Source organism: Drosophila obscura, unplaced genomic scaffold (genome assembly GCF_018151105.1).
Source record: "Drosophila obscura isolate BZ-5 IFL unplaced genomic scaffold, ASM1815110v1 contig_150, whole genome shotgun sequence".
NCBI lineage: Eukaryota > Metazoa > Arthropoda > Insecta > Diptera > Drosophilidae > Drosophila > Drosophila obscura.
This window is the reverse complement of record NW_024542736.1, coordinates 3,307,050-3,327,198: the sequence shown is the minus strand read 5'-3', so window position 1 is coordinate 3,327,198 and position 20,149 is coordinate 3,307,050. Positions and strand designations below refer to the sequence as shown.

The 20,149-nt window shown below is 46.6% G+C and overlaps 1 protein-coding gene across 1 annotated transcript in view; it reads right to left on the bottom strand.

Moving 5' to 3' along the window:
• LOC111074467 (DNA repair protein RAD51 homolog 3) overlaps positions 1–20,149 on the bottom strand; it is a 53,919-nt gene that overhangs the window by 8,337 nt on the left and 25,433 nt on the right. The gene's annotated exons all lie outside the window — the stretch shown is intronic.

Genomic DNA, 20,149 nt, shown 5'->3' with positions numbered 1-20,149 from the left:
CGCCTTCCACGAAAATGTGCGACTAATGAGCCGCCAAACCGCGGGAAAAATGACAAATTTTCTGCAGTCAGCGGCAACAGAAGCAGCGGCTGAAGCGGCAGAGGCAGTCAGACCGACAGTCAGACAGACAGACAGCTGGCAACGATTTGTAGAGCCGTTTAATATTTAAAACAAAAGACTGAGAGAGTTTGTTGGGGTGGGTAGGGGTGGTGGTGGGGGGCAAACACATAAACCACCAAAACGAAAAGGCACGAAACAAACGTAAACGGAACATTTGCCAGCACTTTGGGGCCCTGCTCCTCGCTGAGTTTCATGTAACTGCCATTTTTAACACTTAAATGAGGCAGTGGCAGTGGCAGGGGCAGGGGCAACAACCAGGAATCGTCTCTGGTCTTGTGGCCAAATGCAAATGAACCCAACGACGGATCAGGGCCAGACAGAAGAGCCAGGCCGAAACCGAGGCGAGAGACAAGCGCGAAATGGCAAATGGAGCTGCCTGTTTCGGTCTGGTCTTGTCGGGTCTGGCAAATGTTCTGCAAAACAGCTTTGTGGCTCTGTGGCTTCAACTCCCAACTAATTTAATTGATGATTCCCATTGGCAGACATCTGCGATGTGGTCACAAAGAGGTGTCATCGCTTTCCTTGCGGCAGTGGCAGTGCCAGTTGTCGTCGCCATTGTCGTTGTGTGTCAGTGTCGTGGCAGCGAGAGCATGTCAACGCCGTGTTCATTAATGTCAAACCAACAAATCGAGTCAAATAAATTGAGGCTACGCGACGTTTAATTAGAAGTAAGCAAACATTTAAACATCCAACCAGCCAACCATCCAAGCGGTACACAACTTCCGCATTGGGTATCCCAAAAATAAGGCAAGAGAAAAGAAATGGGGGAGAAAAGTAAAATGTTAAAGTATAAATCTTAAGCTGCAAACGCAATTCGATTGCCCGATAAATGCAATAAATCCCACAGCTCAGCCTCCGCTCAGACACTGAACTCTGGAAGCCGCGGAGACCGAAGCCACAGATCCCAGAGGCAACTACTGGCTGGAGGCTGGAGGCTGCCGCTGCTGTGCCAGCAATCATGCGTTAATTTAGTTGCATGTGAAGATTAATTAATTTCCAACATTTTTATGGCGAGTCTTCCCTCCGAGTCTTCGAGTCTCCGCATCTTCTGTCTCTTCTGTCGCCTGTCTATGTTCTTCGAGGCCTCCCGGCCTCCCAAAAGCAGCGGGTGCTGTCAGGACTACGAAATTGCCAGAGGAGCTGCTTGAGCAGGTCTCCCTCTCTCGAGCAGCAGCTGTAACGCTGTCGAGGCTGTAAACGTTGGTAGCTGTAACTGTGGCGGTAACTGCCATTTTACGGGCACCCAGAAACGAAATCATTTTGTTCGAGGCCAATAAAACAGCACATTTGACCGGGACTCAACAAAGTCTCGGGCAGACAAAGTTGGATTTGCTTTCGATCATAGCCATGGCTATATTTACATAGAATTTTCTGTTGCTGCTGTTGCTGGTGTTGCTCTTGCCACAATTTCGAAATTCCTTTCCCAAGAAGCAGCAGCAACAGCAACAGCGTTGCCTCCTCATTGGGGAATGTGATCCTACCCTAATCCACACTCTCAACTCGATGCAGAGGCTGCACGCAGCAGCAGCAGCAGCCAACAGCAGTCGCTATCGGAGTCGCTTTTGGCCAATTCGAACCTCTTCAAAATCGCATGTTTGCAACTGCAATCGAGCTAAATGGCGAAACGTTACCCATATGTCTATATGTCTACATGCCTATCTGTTCGTCTGTCCAACTCCGACTCAGTCCATCTCTGTGTCCGCCTGCTGGTTTCCTTGGCTTCGTTGGTTTCGTTGGTTTCGTTCGTTCGCTAGTCGCAGTCCAGTCTTCTGGTGTCTGCTCCTTGGCTTCTGGCTTAGTTCTTGGCTTCTCCTCCTCGCATTGTATTTATGGCTATTCATTTCGTGATCTACTGATTTCGCATGTGTTGGATGGGAATCCAGAACAGAGCCACAGATCTCTGGATGAACTTGTAGCCTTTCGGTTCCATGGCCACGTACTGTGCAGCAGCAGCAGCATCCCCAAGACTGGGACTGAGACTGAGACTCCATACTCGCTGAAGCAGAAGAAAAGATACAGATACAGATGTATAGATACACATTTGTTGGCTGCAGCGTGGAATGAAATAAAATAGAAATCATTAAGACCAAAAACACACATAGTAAATCTCATAAAGAATTTGTGGCAATTTCCTGTTCGATGATTTTAATGCCACAACAACAACAACAGCTCTGGGAAGCAGCAGCAGCACCAGCAGCAGCAATCTGTCCCTGTCCCCTGTCCACAGAGAAGACCTTGGCCAAAAACCATGGCTCGGAAGCCCTGGCTCTGAGTCTGCTCTCAGTCTGAGTCATGTTGCCGCCGCCCAATGCTCGTGGATTGGATATTTTTCTTCGGGTCGTGTGCACAGTTCATCATCGAAACATAAAAATTCACTGCGTTCATAAAAAACCAAACAAAAAAAAAACCAAAAAGTATCCAAAAATCTTCATCTCATGCTGATGAGGAGAGCAGGCCAGGCAGGCCAGGCGAGGCGAGGCAGCTCCAGTTTCAAACGCATACACCCCGAAAGACACCCGAAAAATCGACTCGAAGAACCGACCGAACCGACACAAAAATAAAACCAATGCAAACAACACGTGAGAAAATCTCACCCGAAAAACCAAAAAAAAAAAAAAACGACAGTCGTCTCACAGACCAAAAAGATTCCCTGAGCCAAGAACTTGAACGATTTTTATTTCTTGTTCAGCGGCGAGGCGACTAGGGAAGACGATATCCATCCATATTGGAGGTGACGGCCAGAATCTTCGGCCTCTGGGCCCTTTCTTGCTGCTTTCCGTTGGCTTTTTGTTAGAGTTTTTATTTCTTATATATTTATTCTTCTTTTTATTTATATTCCCATCACAACTGATTGCGCTTCGGTCGATGCGATTAGTGTTAAAAGGTATTAAAGCGGCAAATGCACAACACACGCAGAGCCCGGGGAACAGAGACGCTGACGCGGAGGGGTGCGCTGCTCTCTGCTCCATGGGGACAGCAGCAGATTGGTGGAAAGTTGGGGAGTGGGAAATGAAAGGCAACAAAACGTTACAGTTGCCACTGTCCCACTGTGGCCCGCTTTTTTCGTTTGTCGCCCATTGTCGCTCAATTTGACACTGCACTCCGCGTCCCCTGTCCCTGTCCCGTCCCAGTCCGTGTCCGAGTCGGAGTCGGAGTCCGTCCCCATCATCATCGTCGCCGCCGCAGTAAATTTGTTGTCATTTGATATGCGAGTCATGAGGATTATTAGGTTCAGCCGCCGAAGAGAAAAAATAAACGGCCATGCGACAAACAGACTATATAATACGAGGGTGGATTCAACAGTTTAGCTTGTGGCAGAGATTTCCCTTTTTAATAAAAAATCTTATCAATATTTAATATTATTATTATATTTAATATTATTATTAATATGGAATAATGTACCTTACTTACCCCGATCTTGGGGACTTAAGGTATTATTATTAATATTGTAATAAAAGGTTTTCCACCCATAAGTAAATTATTCTTGATAACAAATCGATATAGCTATGTCTGTCCGTCTGGGCTCGATGAGAATATGGCTAGGGCAACCAAATTTGGTTTCCAGACTCATGTGATACCCCGCACCGGGGGTCCCTCCTCCCGCGCTGCTGACGCTTCTCCCCACACTCTGCCGCGTTGTGCGGAGCCCCCCAGCGGAGGAGATGTAGAATATAAATGGTACTGATCTCTGTTAGATGTGGGGGGCGGGGGGCCCACGTTCCTTCTCGTTGTATTTTATTTTTCGATCATTTTTGCGACGTTCAAATTTTCATAATATATCATAGATTGTTGCATTTATTTTTGCTTATATTCTTCTCTTTACCTTTCTGCTTTTCCCTCTCCTGCCACTTCCATTGAACAAGAAGAAGAACCAACCTCGCAGTCGTTTAAGCCAGCACAAAGAAGACATTTGCCTGTGTCATTGTGGAGACAGCAATCCCCTCTAGTCACCGGCTCAGTCTCATTCAGAGTCCAGTCCATTCCCCTTTTATTTCCTCCTACTCCTCCTCATCATCATCATCGTGATGATCATCATTATGGTCGTTGTCACCATCAACGGGCTGTCATTATTGTCGTCTTTATGGTTTTATACTTTTTTAATTTGGAGCAAACTGTCGTTGAGAGCCGATCTGATCTGAATGTTGTGTTGGCTTGGCCCCAAGACCGAAGACCGAGAGCTGTGGCTCGTTTGCTTGGAATTCACTTCTTTTTTGGGTATTTGGTTATTTGGGTATTTTTTGTTCCTTTCTATTTGGCTTTTAGATTGCTTTTAATTTGAGTTATAGAACGTTGCTCATTTAAGCCAGCATAAATCGAGATTTGGATTCTTTTATGTATTTATTTTACCCATACAATTTACACACTCCATTTGCCCCAACTGAGGAGAGATCTAAGCCTCAGTTCTCAGCTCTCAGCTCTCAGCTCTGTTCTCTGTTGGCTTTTCTTGGGCAGGTACGCACGCAGGCACGCACTTCATTAAGGCTTTGTTTGCCAAAGGTGTCGATTGGTTTGGTGTGGACCTTCCTCGGGGAAAAGCCATATTTGTCATCATAAATATGTGGCAGGCACACACACAAAAGACTTGGGCCACAAACTTGCCCAAAGTTATGCGACGCAGATCGGCATGGGGAGATTCGAATTGAAAGAATCGAAAATCTGACACCTCATTTTGTACTTGGTAATTTCTCAATAAACTTCTTGAGCCGCTCGCTGTGGGATGCGTGGGTAGATTTTTCCACCATACCACAGCCAGAACAGACCATTCCTATCCCATTCAATCCCACTCGTGGTTTAGTCCAGTCATTAAGGGAGAGAGAGAGAGAGAGAGAGACCACCGCCGGAGACAGGCGTACATACACTGAACGTGGTTAGATTAGATCAATACAAGTGCCACCGTCCCCGGATCTGGGTCTGGGGTCTGGACTTCGGGCCTGGATCTGCCCATGGTCATGGATTGGGACGCGCGGACCTGGGGACGTTTGTCGATGTGTCTTTGCGATAGGCATTTAAATCTCCCGCTCTGCTCTGCTCTGTTCGGTTCGGTCTTCGTTTTTCAGCTCGTTTTTCAGCTCGGTTTTCTTCTGTTTTTTTGTACGTTTTTTTTTGCCTGCACCTTGAGTAATGCCGGGGGTTTGTGTGTTGATTTTGCACTCGAATGTGAAACGCAACGCGGCTCAAGTGGAGCATAGCATAAAGTGCTTAAATGTTTTCGATTGTTGCCGTTGCTGTTGCCGTTGCTTGCCTGGCCGCGAACAAACAGTAGGCACTGTCAGACAGTCAGTCAGTCAAGTCCGAGCAACAGCCACAATGTCGGCGCTGTTGGCGGTGGCGGTTCATGAGGTTCTTTATCATTTTGATGAAATCGGTAACCTGGGAATGCGTTGCACTTGTAATCTTAAGCCTCTGCCCAGCGGCTTTTCCGCCTGTCCATCTCCCCCAGCCCCCGGCCAGTCGAGTCCAATCCCTCAAAGGTCTGGGCCATGGTCTTGGTCTTGGTCTTGGTCTGAGGCCCCTGCTTTGCATGCATCCTCTGTTGAGTGAGTGAGTGAGTGAGTGAATTATGTGGCCAGTGTCTGGACGAGACTCCGATTCCGACTCCGACTCTGACATGTCTCTGGAAAATGGGCCCATAATGAAGTGTATTTGCCTTGCATTTTTAATCATCTGCAAGTTGCCACACTCTGCCGCACGTTGGCCAGCTCTTGGCTTGTTGCAATTTGCAATTAAAATTCAGATTAATATAATGCACGTTCAAATGCTGTTTTGGTTTTTCTTTTTTTTTTAGTTGCAGTTGCCCCAAAATGCGGCCTGCTCCAGTTTTTCGTTGTTGTCCATGCCGTTCATGCCGCGACTGTAAATGTTTTCAAAATGTTCACCAAAAACATTGTACGAGTGCAAGTAGCCGCTGTAGGCCAGAACAAGTTTCAGTTGGCTGCCGCTGCTGCTGCTGTGAGTCTGGCGGTGGGATTTTATTTATTTATAAGCCTTATGGTAATCGCGAGCGGGTCGGGCCGCTTCGAGGCGTAGTCGCTCCGAATTACCCGCTAAACTAAGAGCGAGGCGAGCCTGACGCTGTCCGCAGCACTTGTCTAGAATGGCAGGCAGCTCAAGGTGAGAGATGTTGTGTGCCGAGAGCAGAGCAAAGTGTAGCAGTTAATGGAAATTTATTACATTCGATGGATGTTTGGCAAGGGATGTCAATAAATTGAGTCGGCCAGAAGGTCAACTCCAGTGGGGGGAGTGGGAATTGCTGGGCTCTGATGGGATCGGGACTGGAGCTGGGATTGAAGCTGCCAAAGAGTTTTACTGAACACACAGTGGATCAGCTGTCACAAGCAGGAGCTGTCAGTTTGTGGCAATAATCTCAGATTTTAGCTTACATATTCAATAATTTAATGGGCATGCTTTTACTTTTGATGGAAACTTCATTTCCCTTCGCTGGACATTTTTGCAAACCAGATAACTAAATTTGAATGCAAAATCTATAAAATATAAAATCAAATAAGGTATTAATAATGCATTTTTTAATAATACGCAAATTCCGTCATATGTAATGCGCTTTTCCATACATATACATATTATTATTATTATTATTAATATCCATATACATATTATTTTATTATTATTATATTATAATTATTAAAGGCAAATTGATAATTAGAAAATAAAGACAGACCTTCACACAATATCAATTCAAATAAATCACATATGAAATAAACAAAAAATAAACAAATAAATTGTAAACCATTTTCTAGCTGCAAATGTACGATAATCCCACGACCACATCCCAACCCAAGATTACTCATCATCACTCGCCAAATCGCCATATTGGCATTGCCTAAGCAAATACTGCGGCTATAGGTAGGTACATGTATGATAAATCGCATGACACAATTCGAGTTTGGAATGTCTCTCGAATCGCACGATCGCCTTCGGCCGCCCTCCTTCTGCTCAGGTGCCCAGACGCCCCCACTTATTTTGTGCTTTAAAACTTTTTCCGATGTTTTTGCCTTTTTTTACTTCATTTACAAAATCTGTGCGTGCGCATTTTCAGTCTTTGGTCGCTGGTCCGGCCCCATGCCACGCAAAGTGTACGTTAATTTAACATTTAGCTCGTATTTTACCCTTTTTTTTATTTACGTATATTTAAAGCTCATTTTTCTTCCACTTGAAAAAGAAACGTATTTTATGTATGAGTATTTGACACATTTCGCATTTTAAGCGTTCCACAAAGTGTCGCATTTGTTGGGTAAACACTAGGAAAAAACGGCCCAAAAGAAAAGCCACAGGCACAGGCAGAGCCACAGATACAGGCATAGCCATGGGGCCATAACCAAACAAAAGAAAACCGAGAGGCGAGGCTTTTAAATCTCTGGCTTATTAACTTGTGGATGCTGTGCACGTGAGGCGGAGCATGGTTAGATTTGTCACCTCGGCTGCCACAAAAGGTGGCGTTGACAGGAGGAAAGTGTTTGCTGAGAGAGTGAGAGAGATCCCATCCGAATGCAGATTCTGATTTATGTGGCATGTGCGTGTGTCCTGGCGTTGTTGTCCCACTGTCGCTCTGCCGTTGCCTGTTGAATTTGTTAATCAATTAGTCATAATTTACGGCTCAACAATAATCAGTGGACCCTGCAAGGCAATGAACCGAGATCTTGCACTTGTTGCACCGTCTCCTCACTCTCAGATACAAAACGATTTCAGGCCTGTCCTGCTTGTCCCCCCCTCCCCCTCGTCTGTGTGGCAAAAACACATTTGCCACAACGCTAATGATGCATTGTGGCTTGCATGTGTGTTGTCCGGTCTGCCCTGCCCTCCCCCCAGCCTCTCGCTCACCCTCATCTTGCGCTCTTTTTAGCTGGCTACAAAAACAACTTAAGCGTTTAACACGATCTTCAATTTGCGCCGAGCAAAATATAAGAAACAAAACCGAAAAAAATAACAACAACAACAACCACAACAAAAAAAGTCCAGCCAACACACACTGAAAGAAAGGAGAAGACTGAGGGCCCAGTGCAACAGCAACAGAAGGAGCAAAGAGGAGCTGCAAAAAAGTCGTGCAGGGCAGCGCCAATTGGCATATAGCTACAGTGAAGATCCGCAGAGAGGGTACAGCAGTTCAGCGAATATTTAAGGCTGACAGAAATAAAAGGTGATAATTTTTAATAAGAAAGTGCACAGCAAATAAAGTCTAAGAGTGTAAAAAATCATTGAAATTATATTGGAGCATCCAAAAAAATTCTTAATTAATAATTTCTATGTGGAAAAATATTCCCTTTCAATTACTCTTCCGTTCATCTGTGAGGAGACGCTCCACTGTATGTGCGGAGTCGGGGATGCACCAGCCACATAAGCAATGCCTCATGCTGTGTCGTAATCGCAAGTTCGTTGCCTAAGTCTTTCGTTTTGCCTGCCACTAAATATATCATCGATGCGCCCGCGCCACTCGTCTGCACTCGCTCTCTCTCACTCTCACCCTCCCTGGGCTCGCGGAGATTGCGGCTTTAAAAATATGTTGAGTTAAGCTAAACGATGCAGCAGCCAGCAGCAGCAGCAGCCAGCAACCAACGGAAGGAAGAGGGGGCAGACACGGAATGAATCGCATGTATACGCCCATCAATGCTGCCACCGCAGTGGCAGGTTGAAATGTTGCGCCAAGTCCGCGGACGCGGACGCGGACTGGGCACGAAAGCGAAATGGAAACACAAGGATTTTTATGCCAGCTCGGCAGCACCAGCCACAGTCTCAGTCTCAGCATCAGCTTCAGCTTCAACTCCGTCTCTGACTGTGGCAATCGGATCGCGTACTTTGTGCTGTTCTACATGCATACAACAACAGGCCAGCAACAGCCAGCGACAGGAACGGAGACCGAGACCGAGTTGCAGCAATGAAATGCAGGTGCTTATGGCCTCCGTATTGGAGGCTGCTTCGGTGCCCCTTTTGGCCACTTTGTATGCCTCGGAGAGAGTCTTGTACGAAATTAACTACAAACAGCAGTACAAAATATTTTAATTAAAAATTCCTAATCGTGTGCGAAGCATTTTTTATCTGATTTCAGTTGCCCCACGCCACACACACCACACCGCCAGTCTCCGCTGCAGGGTCTCTCCGTCTCCACCTTCGCCACCAGCAACAGCAGCAGCAGGAGCAGCAGCAGGAGCAGCAGCACCGGCAGCAGCAGCATCACCAGAGTGAAAAGGCTAAAAATGTATTAATAAGAAAAACGCCAAAAGGTTTGCGTGTGTGGAGGATCCCATCTTGCATCGCCTGCCCGCCTGCCCCCATCTCATCTGATCTGAGTACTGCCGGGTCTCGGGTGCCGGGTACCGGGTACCAGGTCTGGCCCCAGACGTATAATAAATTGCATTTGCCTACCCGAGAAGATGCAGATATGAGGCCCCTGCATTGGAACAATCTCTGGCTCGCTCTGTGTGTGTGTGGAGTTTGGTTGCATGCAACTGCAGGCTGCAGATATTTTTGCATCTAGATACTTTTGGCAGTAATGTGCGAAAATTTCATTGGGTGTCGAAAAGTTAAGTAGTGCTCGCTGCCGCTGTCTTTGGCTTTGCCTTTGCCTTTGGCTCTGTCTCCCATCTCCCATCTCCCGTCTCCCGTCTTCGACTTGGGATCTGTCTCTGTCTTTGGCTTTGGCTTTCGTTGTCTTGGCCCAATCTGGCTGTTTGCAGCGCTGCCGTTTACATTTAATGTGAGAACTAAACATTTGGCTTTTGAGCCTTCAATTTGTATTAAGTTGTTTGCATCCTCCACTCAGACGGGACGGGACGGTTGACTCTGGACTGCAGCCCAGGCTGCGACTCGTCAACCAACCAACCAGCCAGCCAGGGAGAGTGGGGGAAAACTATTTGCTGGATTGCTGGAAATTGCTGCCATGGCTGGACCATGGCATGGAAAATTGCTGCATTTGAGTAGAACGACTGTTATCAATTTCACTTGGCTAATTGGTTTCAAATTTATGGACCTGTAATTGATATTTATGTTTGTCCTCTCTTTACGATGCGTTGTCAAACGGTTGGTCGCTCGTTCTGCCATAGCTGCCACAGCCGCCACAGCACAGCAACGGAGGCAGCTGGATGGAGAGGCATGCCTGCGTAATTGGTCAAAGTATTCTGCTATAAATCCTCGACTGGCATTTACTGCATCGGCTTACCTGCGATAGAGACCCCCAATAGATTGGCTGAACCGGGTCCGGGTACGGGTACGGGTACGTGGATATGGCTATAGGTATATGGGATATCCAAAAGACAATTTAACCATCCATTCGTAGATCGAACGAGTGAACGGTTATTAAACTGCCAGTATACTGCCAGTTTCACGGGCACAGACTGTAGGGCGAGGAGTGTGCATTTTGCTTGGGAAACATCAACAATATTTGCATCTTCTTAGCTGGAAGCTGCTCGACCATTGCCAATGGCTAATTACATTTGGTTAACATTTGCTCAAGGTCAGGGTTCCCAGCACCATCTGGGCTCTGATAAAGGTAGGAAGGCAGGGGCGGCTCTTTATTAAAAAAGAGAAAAGAAAAGAAAGAGATCCGCCAAAAATCCTATCCAAAGAATGTCTATACATCGCCCACTTCTTATGTTATGTCTAGCACCAAAAATTCTTCTACAGTTTTGTCCAAGAAATGAGTCATTTGTGGCGTTACCTACGCCACTGTTTCCACACCACGAAGGATTGGGGGACGGAACCTTCCTTTGGCAGAGAATTATCATGCAAGCCCGAAAATAAAATTCGTTTTGTTCGAATCTGTTCTCATTTTGTTGCTCTGGCCTGGCCGCAGCACGAACCGAACAGAACCGAACCGAACTGAACGAACGAACCGAAAACAAAGAACGCGCTAATTAAAAATGCTAAAAGTTTTAAGCTCTCCACAGCCACAGCCACTGCCACATCCCAAAACCCAAATTCCAGCCTCCTTTTCAGCTGTCCATTTCGACTGGGATCTCAGACTGAGCGCTGAGGCTACTCCCGCTGCTGATGCTGATGGGCTCGCTCTGCTCTCTACTCTCTGGTCGCTGGTCTCTGGTCTCTGGCCTGTCCTGTCCCGATCCAATTCCCATTCCCATTCGCAATGCGATCAGAAGTGAATTTCTGTCCGGTTTCTGTTTCTGTTTCTGTTTTTGTTTTTATTTTGTTTGATTTTTCGTTATTTTTTTTTTTTTTGGTTTTGTTGGGTACGTTTTTTGTTTTGTTTTTTTGGGATCTTGTTGGAGTAGTAAACACCGCACGGCTGTCGATTTCTGTTTGCTGTCAGTTGGCTCTGAGGCCCACACTGGGGTGAGGGTGAGGGCGGGAGGGGAGACCCTGCTGCCGTGGCACAACCATTCATCTTTAGTCGGTTCGAAGGGCCTCTCGTTTTCGGCATTGGCCGCTTCAGTTGGTCATTTGTTGGCGGGTTGGCGGGTTGTCGGGTTGGCGTGTTGCTTATCCAGACGATTCTGTTCTCTGTTTTTCTGAAATTTCCAATGAAATGCTGGAAATGCTGCCGCAAAACAGGACTCAACATGCAGCGTTTATAGGTATTTTAATTAGTTGAAATTTCTCGGTGGCTACATGGGAAAGAAGACACGCAGCAGAGCCGGGGCACCCAGCAGCAAACGGGGGACCACCTAGGTAAAAAAATACCTACAAATCTTTCCTGTGTACCATGCATAGCTCTCGGCCCCAAATGAGCAGCGATTTCCGTTCGTAAATATACGAAAATTGATTTAAACCTAATGAAGCTTAATCAGCTCGAATCAGCTCCCCCCTTATGCCCGTAAATGAAGCGATTACTCCAAAAGTAATCTCATTGGGGGATTACGATCTCCCGAATGAGTGAAGAATTCAATTTCCCAGCAGCCAAAAACTAAAATTAAAATGTCGACTTAGGTCCAGAACGACAACGACAAGGGCGACACTCATCCGGACAGTGAAAAGTGTGCAAACCCTGCCCGCTGCCTTCTTTTGTGGCAGGGCTGGGCCGCAGTTTTTATTGTTTGTTTAATTGCGAACAAATGGGGCAGGGGTAGGCGTGCAGCAGGCAGGCAGGCAGCAGACAGGGCTGTGTGGCACTTGAAAATTGTAACAGCAAAAATGATAAATGATTTGCAGCATTTAACCCTGCACTTGCACAGCTGTTGGGTTTCCGTATTGTGGCGGGTTCTCCTCTATGCGTAACATTTGCCGCAAATCAAAAGGAGAAACCGCTGATGGCGGTGCTCTGGGGGGGGTGGTTGGGTGCCTGCCTTTGGTGCACTTACAGCCACGAAAATGTAATAAAAACGTGCGTCTTCACTTCATGTAAATCATGTCAGGCGGCGGCGGCGGCGGCGGCAGCGAGTAGCGAAAAATATCTCCTTGCTGTTCCTGCAGCAGAAGCCGAGGCTGAAGTTGCAGCACAAATGAGTAGTAGTCTGTGGCAAGATCATCCTGACCGCAGTCGAGGCTGCACCAAGATGCTGTGCGATCACAATCACCGAAATGCAGCGCTGCAGAAGGTAAGGTGTCCCAGTCGGAGTCGGGAGTTGGGGTTGGGGTTGGGGTGCTCGGTGTTGCTGTTGGTGTGCTGCAGTCCAGGGCGTCTCTACTGGCAACTGCCACATGGGCACTGCCACATGGGCACTGGCGGTGGCGTGAACGTGCAAACATGTTGCACATGAGAGAGGCTGCCGCTAAAGTACTTGTACTTGTCATATTGTTATGGATTTATGGCAAACACGTATAGCGCTATAAAAATGACATATGCACGTGTATGGGTTAAAGTATGGGTTCGATATGCAGCACCCATCCCTATCCCCATAGCCAGCCCCCGCTCCTGCTGCCCCACTGCCACCATCATCGCACTCGCTTACTGTTGCACATGCGGCACTCTCGAGGCGAGACATGAGCACGCGCAGCCATCTCGATTACCGCTTGCGTCGGCGCAATCCACCCTCCCCTCCCCACACCCCACTGCCCCTTCTGCTTGCCAGCCACTAATTAATCGCCTTTGTTCGTGTCATAATTCGGTGCGTATGAAACATGTTTGCCTTACTGATTTCGCAATTGGATTTGGCTGTGGCATCGCTCGCTGCCTAGGGGTGGATTTTGGGTTAAATGAGGCATGCCACGAGTGTCTGCGCCACCCCTCCGGAACTGTGTCTCCGACTGCAAATGATGTTGATGAACATGTGTGAGGTTCACAGCGGCACAAGTGCCTTGGTTGCAGGCGAGGCGAGGTGGTTGCATGTTTCTGGGTCAGGTCAGGTGGTAACATTGATGGATGGATGGATGGCTGAGCGGATGGGCGGATGGGCAGACAGTTCATTGTACCCCACAGAGGGGTGAGTTTTTAAGTTTTTATTGCGGTTAGTAGAGCGAATCAATAGCAGGACGGAATATCTCACAGATAACACTTTTAAGTGGGGTATCTGTGCAGACTGCAAACGGAAATCTCTCTGCTCAACTTGATCCCAATTCACAGTGATTTATCAGCTTATGTTTCTGCTCAGGGTAGTTGTGAGGATCAGTTGGCTAATAGAACAGTCTGATAGCAGGATATTTGTGTGGATTTTAGTCATTCAAATCGTTCTGGATTAAAAGAATAATTACGAAATACCCGGGGCAAAACTTATCAACGGATTTCTTGGATAACTTCTACAGTTTCTCAAAGAAGAAGTGTATTAGTAACCACCAGAAATCTCTCTTCAGGAATGACTAAAACTCAGGGAGAAACACAGGCTTGATTTCCACTGAATCAGCTTTAAAGGGAACAAATTGAATTGAAATGATAGTGTGAAAAAAAAACATGAAATGTTTTAATACTGTTGACAGTGTGATTCCTGACAGGGCTCTAATTTCCAGCAAATAAATCTTAGAGGTCCAATCTACTCTCTTTCATAATTAGAAGTTTATCTTTTACAGGAAATTTAAGCTTGGAATTTTCTTTTCTATCCTTCATTAAATACTTCATTCTGAGTCCTAAACTTTAGCCTTACACGCAGCTAATAAGCTTTGAACTGTATTTAAATTGAAGGATTCCTTGCCCAAAGGGAAACCCCTGCCATACTCGTTTCCGTAAACACTCTCCACCTTTAAACTGAACTTAGACCCAATTCCCAGTGTTTAGCCCTTTGGGTTTCATTTTTTTTTTTCGTTTTCAAGTACCCGTAACTTCTTGCTAAAAATATGGCCCATAAATCTTTTTTGCCCGGCACAAAACCAATAAAAGCCTACATAAACCACTAACCTAAGGCAATGTTTCATGCACCTCCGGCTAAGGGCACAGCCCAAGCCACAAACTGCGTACCACAAACCACAAAACCGCCACCACAGCAGCAGCAGCAGCAGCAGCAGCACCACCACCACAGCAGCAGCATTCAGGGGCAGAAGCAGCAGCAGCAGTCGTCAGAAGGAAGCGGGAAAAAAAAACACTTGAAAAATCTGTCATAAAATGTTGAGTGGTGTAAAACCAACTGCTTGAAATTGCCAACATATTTGCCTGTTTGTTTAATGAACTCAACCAACTGGTTGTGCCACGGGGGTGTCGGTGGTGGTGGTGCTGCTGTCTGATGGAGGGGGTGTGTTCCTGCCGGCAGGGTTGGTCATTCCTCCCGTACAGATTTTGATTACTCAATATGTTTGATTTTATGGATTTATGTCGCTGCTCCGCTCCACTTTTGCATCTGTCTGCTGGCCAAAAAAAAAAGAAGGCCCTTCCATGTGGCAGCAAAAATATCAAAAAATCGTCTCAAAACGAAAGCTAATTTCAACAAAGAAATGCCATTAAAGCCGAACAAGTGTCCAACTTGCGGCCAACACACAACACCAACTCGGAATTATGAGAGACGCACACAAAAGACACCTGTAAGATGTTGACCGTCCGTCCGTCTGTCCGGCCAGCTGGGAGTTCGCAGTCCGCAGTACGCCTCCGCGTCTGCCTCTGTCGCTGTGTGTGTGTCTCTCAGTGTCTGTGGCAGTGGCTCTGGCTATTAGCTGAAATCAAAACGAAAACAATGTAAACCACAGTCGGCTACAAGCCAGCAAAAATAATATCTCTGGAGACTCTGGTGTCTCTGGAGTCCCCGACTGCTCGCTGGCCACCAACGCAAAAGTTGTTGCTGCTGTTGTTGCTCTGGTGTTTCCCTGGTGTTACTGCTGCTGTTGTCTTTCGCGTTCCAGAGGGTATTATGACTTTTACGCGATGTTTGCAAAGCAAAAAAAGGAAGGATTTAAGGAAGGAGCATATTTAACAGCAAAATGATAATCAGCAAAATAAGCTAAGTATTTATTCAGTTTTTACATTCTGACCTTGTATACATTCTCTTTCTACCCTTTGGGAGTATATCAAACGAAATACTTAGCAGGTGGGAGAGTTCTATTTCATATAAGTAATAGAGTGGCACTCGATCGTAATACAAGCATAAATTTTGGCTACCATTTCTAGCTTCAATAACTTGCCATCCATGGAGGAATATTTTACTTTTAATTTATCTCCCTTTCGATTTATCGTTGGGATTAATATTTAAGGGTATCTAAAGCGTCGTTACCAGAAGCTAATATTTCATGCTGCTATTCTGTTGTTGTTGCCCGTTGCTGGTCGTCGCCTTTTAGCCAATTTTGATATAACTGAAAGCGTCAATTATACGTGAAATTTATGATGCCGTGTGAAGAATAACACCAACTTGCAACATATTTGGACATCGCTGTGGTTTGCTGTTGTTGCTGTTGCTTTCGTTGTTGTTGCTTTTGCTGTGTACTGTTGCCGTTGTGGGATGGTGGGATGCTGCTGCTGTTGTCGCCGCACAATTGCCGCTCTGGGGTCTCTTTGCTGGCAGATATGTACCTTGATAATGGGCATTGTAGTGCAGTTTTCTGGTTTCTTTTCTGGAACTGGGGGACAACAAAAAAAAAAAGATGACAATGGAGCCACAGGCCGCGCTGCGACAGCTGCCCCAGCCAAGTACGCCGAGGTACGCCCACCAAAACGGGAAGGAGGGACCCCAATGGCACAAATAGCAACAGAGTCACATAGAGTCACATAGCAAATGGCCAAGAGAAGACATTTTGGGCACACACCAAGTCAATTTGTTTTATCTATTGTCGAACAAGAGTCATGTCACAATGGCCGCAATGAGATTTACTCTACACTGCAAACAAATACAACACTTAACTTAAATAATGCAAAATCAATTGGCCAATTATCAGGAGCGTAAAAAGAGTTTGCAAACATATTTATTGGGTATTAAAATATCATAAAGCAAAGAAATTTAGGCATAAGTGTGTTACCATTTCCTGATCATAGCCTCAAAATATTTACACGTTATATGGAAATTATGGCATAAGAATTTCAAGCTTAATTTTCTTGCTGTGTAACTATTGTCGTTGTTGTTGTTGTTGTTGTTGTTGCTGCTGCTGCTGTTGTTGCTGTTGTGGGCAGACAACTGTAGTTGCTGTTGCATTGGTAGCTGTTGCTGCTGCTGCTGCCACAACAATGGAGCGGCAGCGGCAGCGCAAATCAGCAACATGATTCGATATTTAGATATGCGCCTCAAGAAATATGAGCCGCTAACAACAACAGCAGCAAGCAGCAGCAGCAGCAGCAGCAGCAGCAGCCAACAGCAACAACAAAGATGCTGCCGCTTTAAGCCTGTCTTTTAGCTTGTTGGCCGCATGTAATTGCCAAGTTTGTGGCTTAAGTCTTTTGTTTGGGTCCCCCTCGATTGGGCCGCTGCATTTAAATTTGATTTATACACACTCGCAATGCATATAATTGGATGGAAGTCGCCGCACCGTCTACGTCTACGTCGCCAATAATTGGCTAAAAACCCACTGCGGGCCTTGATCCACCCTCCCCGAAAATATTAGCCCAATAATCAGTGTGGGATGAGAGCCAGTGATCAGGTGTTAATTGCCGCGCTATTAAACGCTGCCCTGAGGCTGGGACTAGATCCACAATAAGTAGAGCAGAGAATGCCAGGGCAGCGCCTGCCCTCCTTCCTTCATTCCGTGCTGCCATGCAGCAGTGCCACTGTGCCGCCGGTGGCCGCATTTATAAACATAATTAAGTTGGAATCGTAAAAACCACAAGGGAATAAAGATCGCCTCGGGCTGCTCCGGCCACGCATGCGTGCAGCCGAAGACGAAGACGAAGATGACGCTTCGGTTGCGAGAGTAGCCGCAGACGCAGGCGCAGGCGCAACAGCAGCCACTGCGGTGGCTCGTACCTCGTGCAACTCCATTAACAAGTCAGGAGCCCCGGGGCTCAATGGCTGGACAACCAATCAGCGCCTGCCTAAAGAGCACACATTAAAGAGCAAACCGGTTCACCCAGAAGAGAACGTGTGTGGTGCGCCCCGAGAGACAGAGAGAGTGTGTCCCCGAAGAGAGTCCGCCATCTGAATTAAGCGCTGACAAAGCCATAGACCGAGCGGATCGCAGCACGATTGTGCCCCTGCGGCAATCAGTCGCGACTCGAACCCTGAAGCGCACGCAAGCAGCGAAAAGCAAGCAGCGGAAGCTACAGATACTTTACTATATACATCCCATACGATTCCGTCTGTGCTCCGTCGAGTGCTACCACCACCACCAACGACACCAACGACACCACCACCGAACATCTGCAGCTGGCCCGAGCAACGCTCTCTTAAGCCGCCAACTGCTCTCGCGTGATTTGCTCCGCCCCCGTGGCTGCTGCTCGAGGGCTGAAAATGCCGCAGGATTCGGTTAACGATTCGCGGCGACGCGTTTAGTCGAGTGCCGTGCTTCGAGCGGTGATGAGCCCACATTCTGCAACGGTAAATCCCAACGAATAATAATTGGATTATTGTGATCGGTGATCTGTGATCTCTGCTCCAACCATCCCCGCCCCTTCTACCAATAATTGTGAAAGTGTTAAATGTGCTACAATCCCCCTGCATTAAATTGCTGGCTGATTACAACAAATGACGGCAAAAGCAGCCACAGAAAGCCAAAGAAGAGTCAATGGATAGATCATCATTAATAAACAACCAACAATCAATCGACATCTTTCACATTTCTCCCAGAGTGTGTGTGCGAGTGTGTGTGTGTGTGTGCTTATTTATGTTTGTGATTAATTTTTCAAGATTTATTGTGTGTGTGAGAAAAGCAAACGGAAATAATTCTCAATTAAATACAACATTAAATACAATATATATCAATATACAATGCCAGCACAAAAATTGTGCGCAAAGCGAGAAATCAAAGAAAGAGAAAGAGAGAGAGAGAGAAAGAGATATATAAAAGTAAAAGTGCAAACAATGCGCCCTCGGCCCCCACTGTCATCCGTCGAGTGTGTGCCAGTGTCCCGTCCCCACTGTGCGTTCCATTGATAAGGCGCACTCACACACACACACACACAGACGCGCACAGAGACACAAACATAGGCATAGGAACACTCGCTACGAAATGGAATTGAAATGTGCCAAGTGAAAGAAAGAAATGAAAAAAAGAGAACAGCAGAACGGCAGCAGAACAGCAGATAATACAAATAATAATACAGCCCAGTGATGGAGGGGACTCAATGTGGTGGTGATATGTGAGGGGGGCGGTGCTGTTGTGGCGGGGGCATGGGAAAAGCCAGAGATCGAGAGCGAGAGCGCACTTACCATATGGCATGATTAGTCGTCTGTTCTATAAGTTATGCGGATCGTTTCATTCAAGAGTTCGCCTTCTGCCTGAGGAATTATTTGATAACTAAGGGAATTTATCGAGAGCTGGTCTGTGGAATATGCCAGAAAACGAAGGGTACCCTGAAAATAAATAATAAACGGGGAAAAAACAGAAATAGGATTAGCTAATTTTAAGACATTTCCAGCGCTCATTTTCAAAGCAAAGATAGAAAATTTACTACCCAAATGAATGAGAATATTGCCCATCAATGGAAAATATCTCGAAAATTGAGAGCTTAAATTTCTGGGAATTGATAACATTCCTAGTATTGCATATTCAATAGAAATCGAGCACTCTCTAGAGATAAATCCCCAGTGATAGAGCATTTACTAGTTGCCCATAAACCTGCCACTTGGCTGCACTCATTCATCTCATTCCGCAAATTGCTAAAACAGTGCGCACCCTTTCGGTGAAAGTTCAGGGGTGGGGGGATAGAAAAGAGAGTAAAGTGCTCCATGGAGCAGCATCCAACCACTTGCAAAAGCCACTTCCGGTCATGCCTTACAGCATCAGCCACAGGCCGCAGCCCCAGGCCGCAGCAGCAGCAGCAACAACAACCGCAGGCAGTGCCCAGTGGCAGCATCTGAGTTTCGCTTCAAAGTCAACGACTTCCGCTCCGTGGCGGGGATGAGGCTGTAAGAGGAGGCCGCAAGCAAATTACTTAATTAAATGGGCAATTAACACCCGGTCATCATCCGCCAGAGGATCCAGGATTCAGAGGGAGGCGCCTCAGGGGAGGCGCAGTGGCGGCTGGGAGGGGGCGCAACCGTAAGGCTGCCCCAAGGAGAGCGAAGAATGAGTAATGTGGGCAAGAGTGAAAATATCTGTAAATTAATATGCGCACAAGATGCAAATTGTTTTGTGGCCAAAGACACGGCTCCAATCCACCAGCAAAGGCAGAGGCAGAAGCAGCAACAGGCAGCAACCAGCCACCGCCAGAGGCAGGCAGCAACAACAGGCAGTGCAGCAGCAAGCAGCAAGCAACAGCAGCAACAGCGTTAAATTAACATAAATTGAATTGCATTTGCATTTGCTGCACGTTGCTGTCGCGTTTTTTGCGGCTTGCCCTGGCAAAAGTAAATGTTTGCTGCGGTTGCAGCCGGCTTCAGATGGCGGTGGTGGCACTTGTTGCTGCCGATTTGCGGTTGCAGCAGCAGTAGCAACAAACTGCGTGTCAATTAGCGTTGATGATGCATGCGTCAAATGCATTGAAATAGATTTGCAGCAACAGGCAGCCCGTTTCAATTCCATTTTGTTCAACAATTATTTTGTTACAGCAGCAACATCCAAACAACAACAACAACAGCAGCAATAAAACATTGCCTATCAAGTGGAAACAAAAAATATAGTACACAAA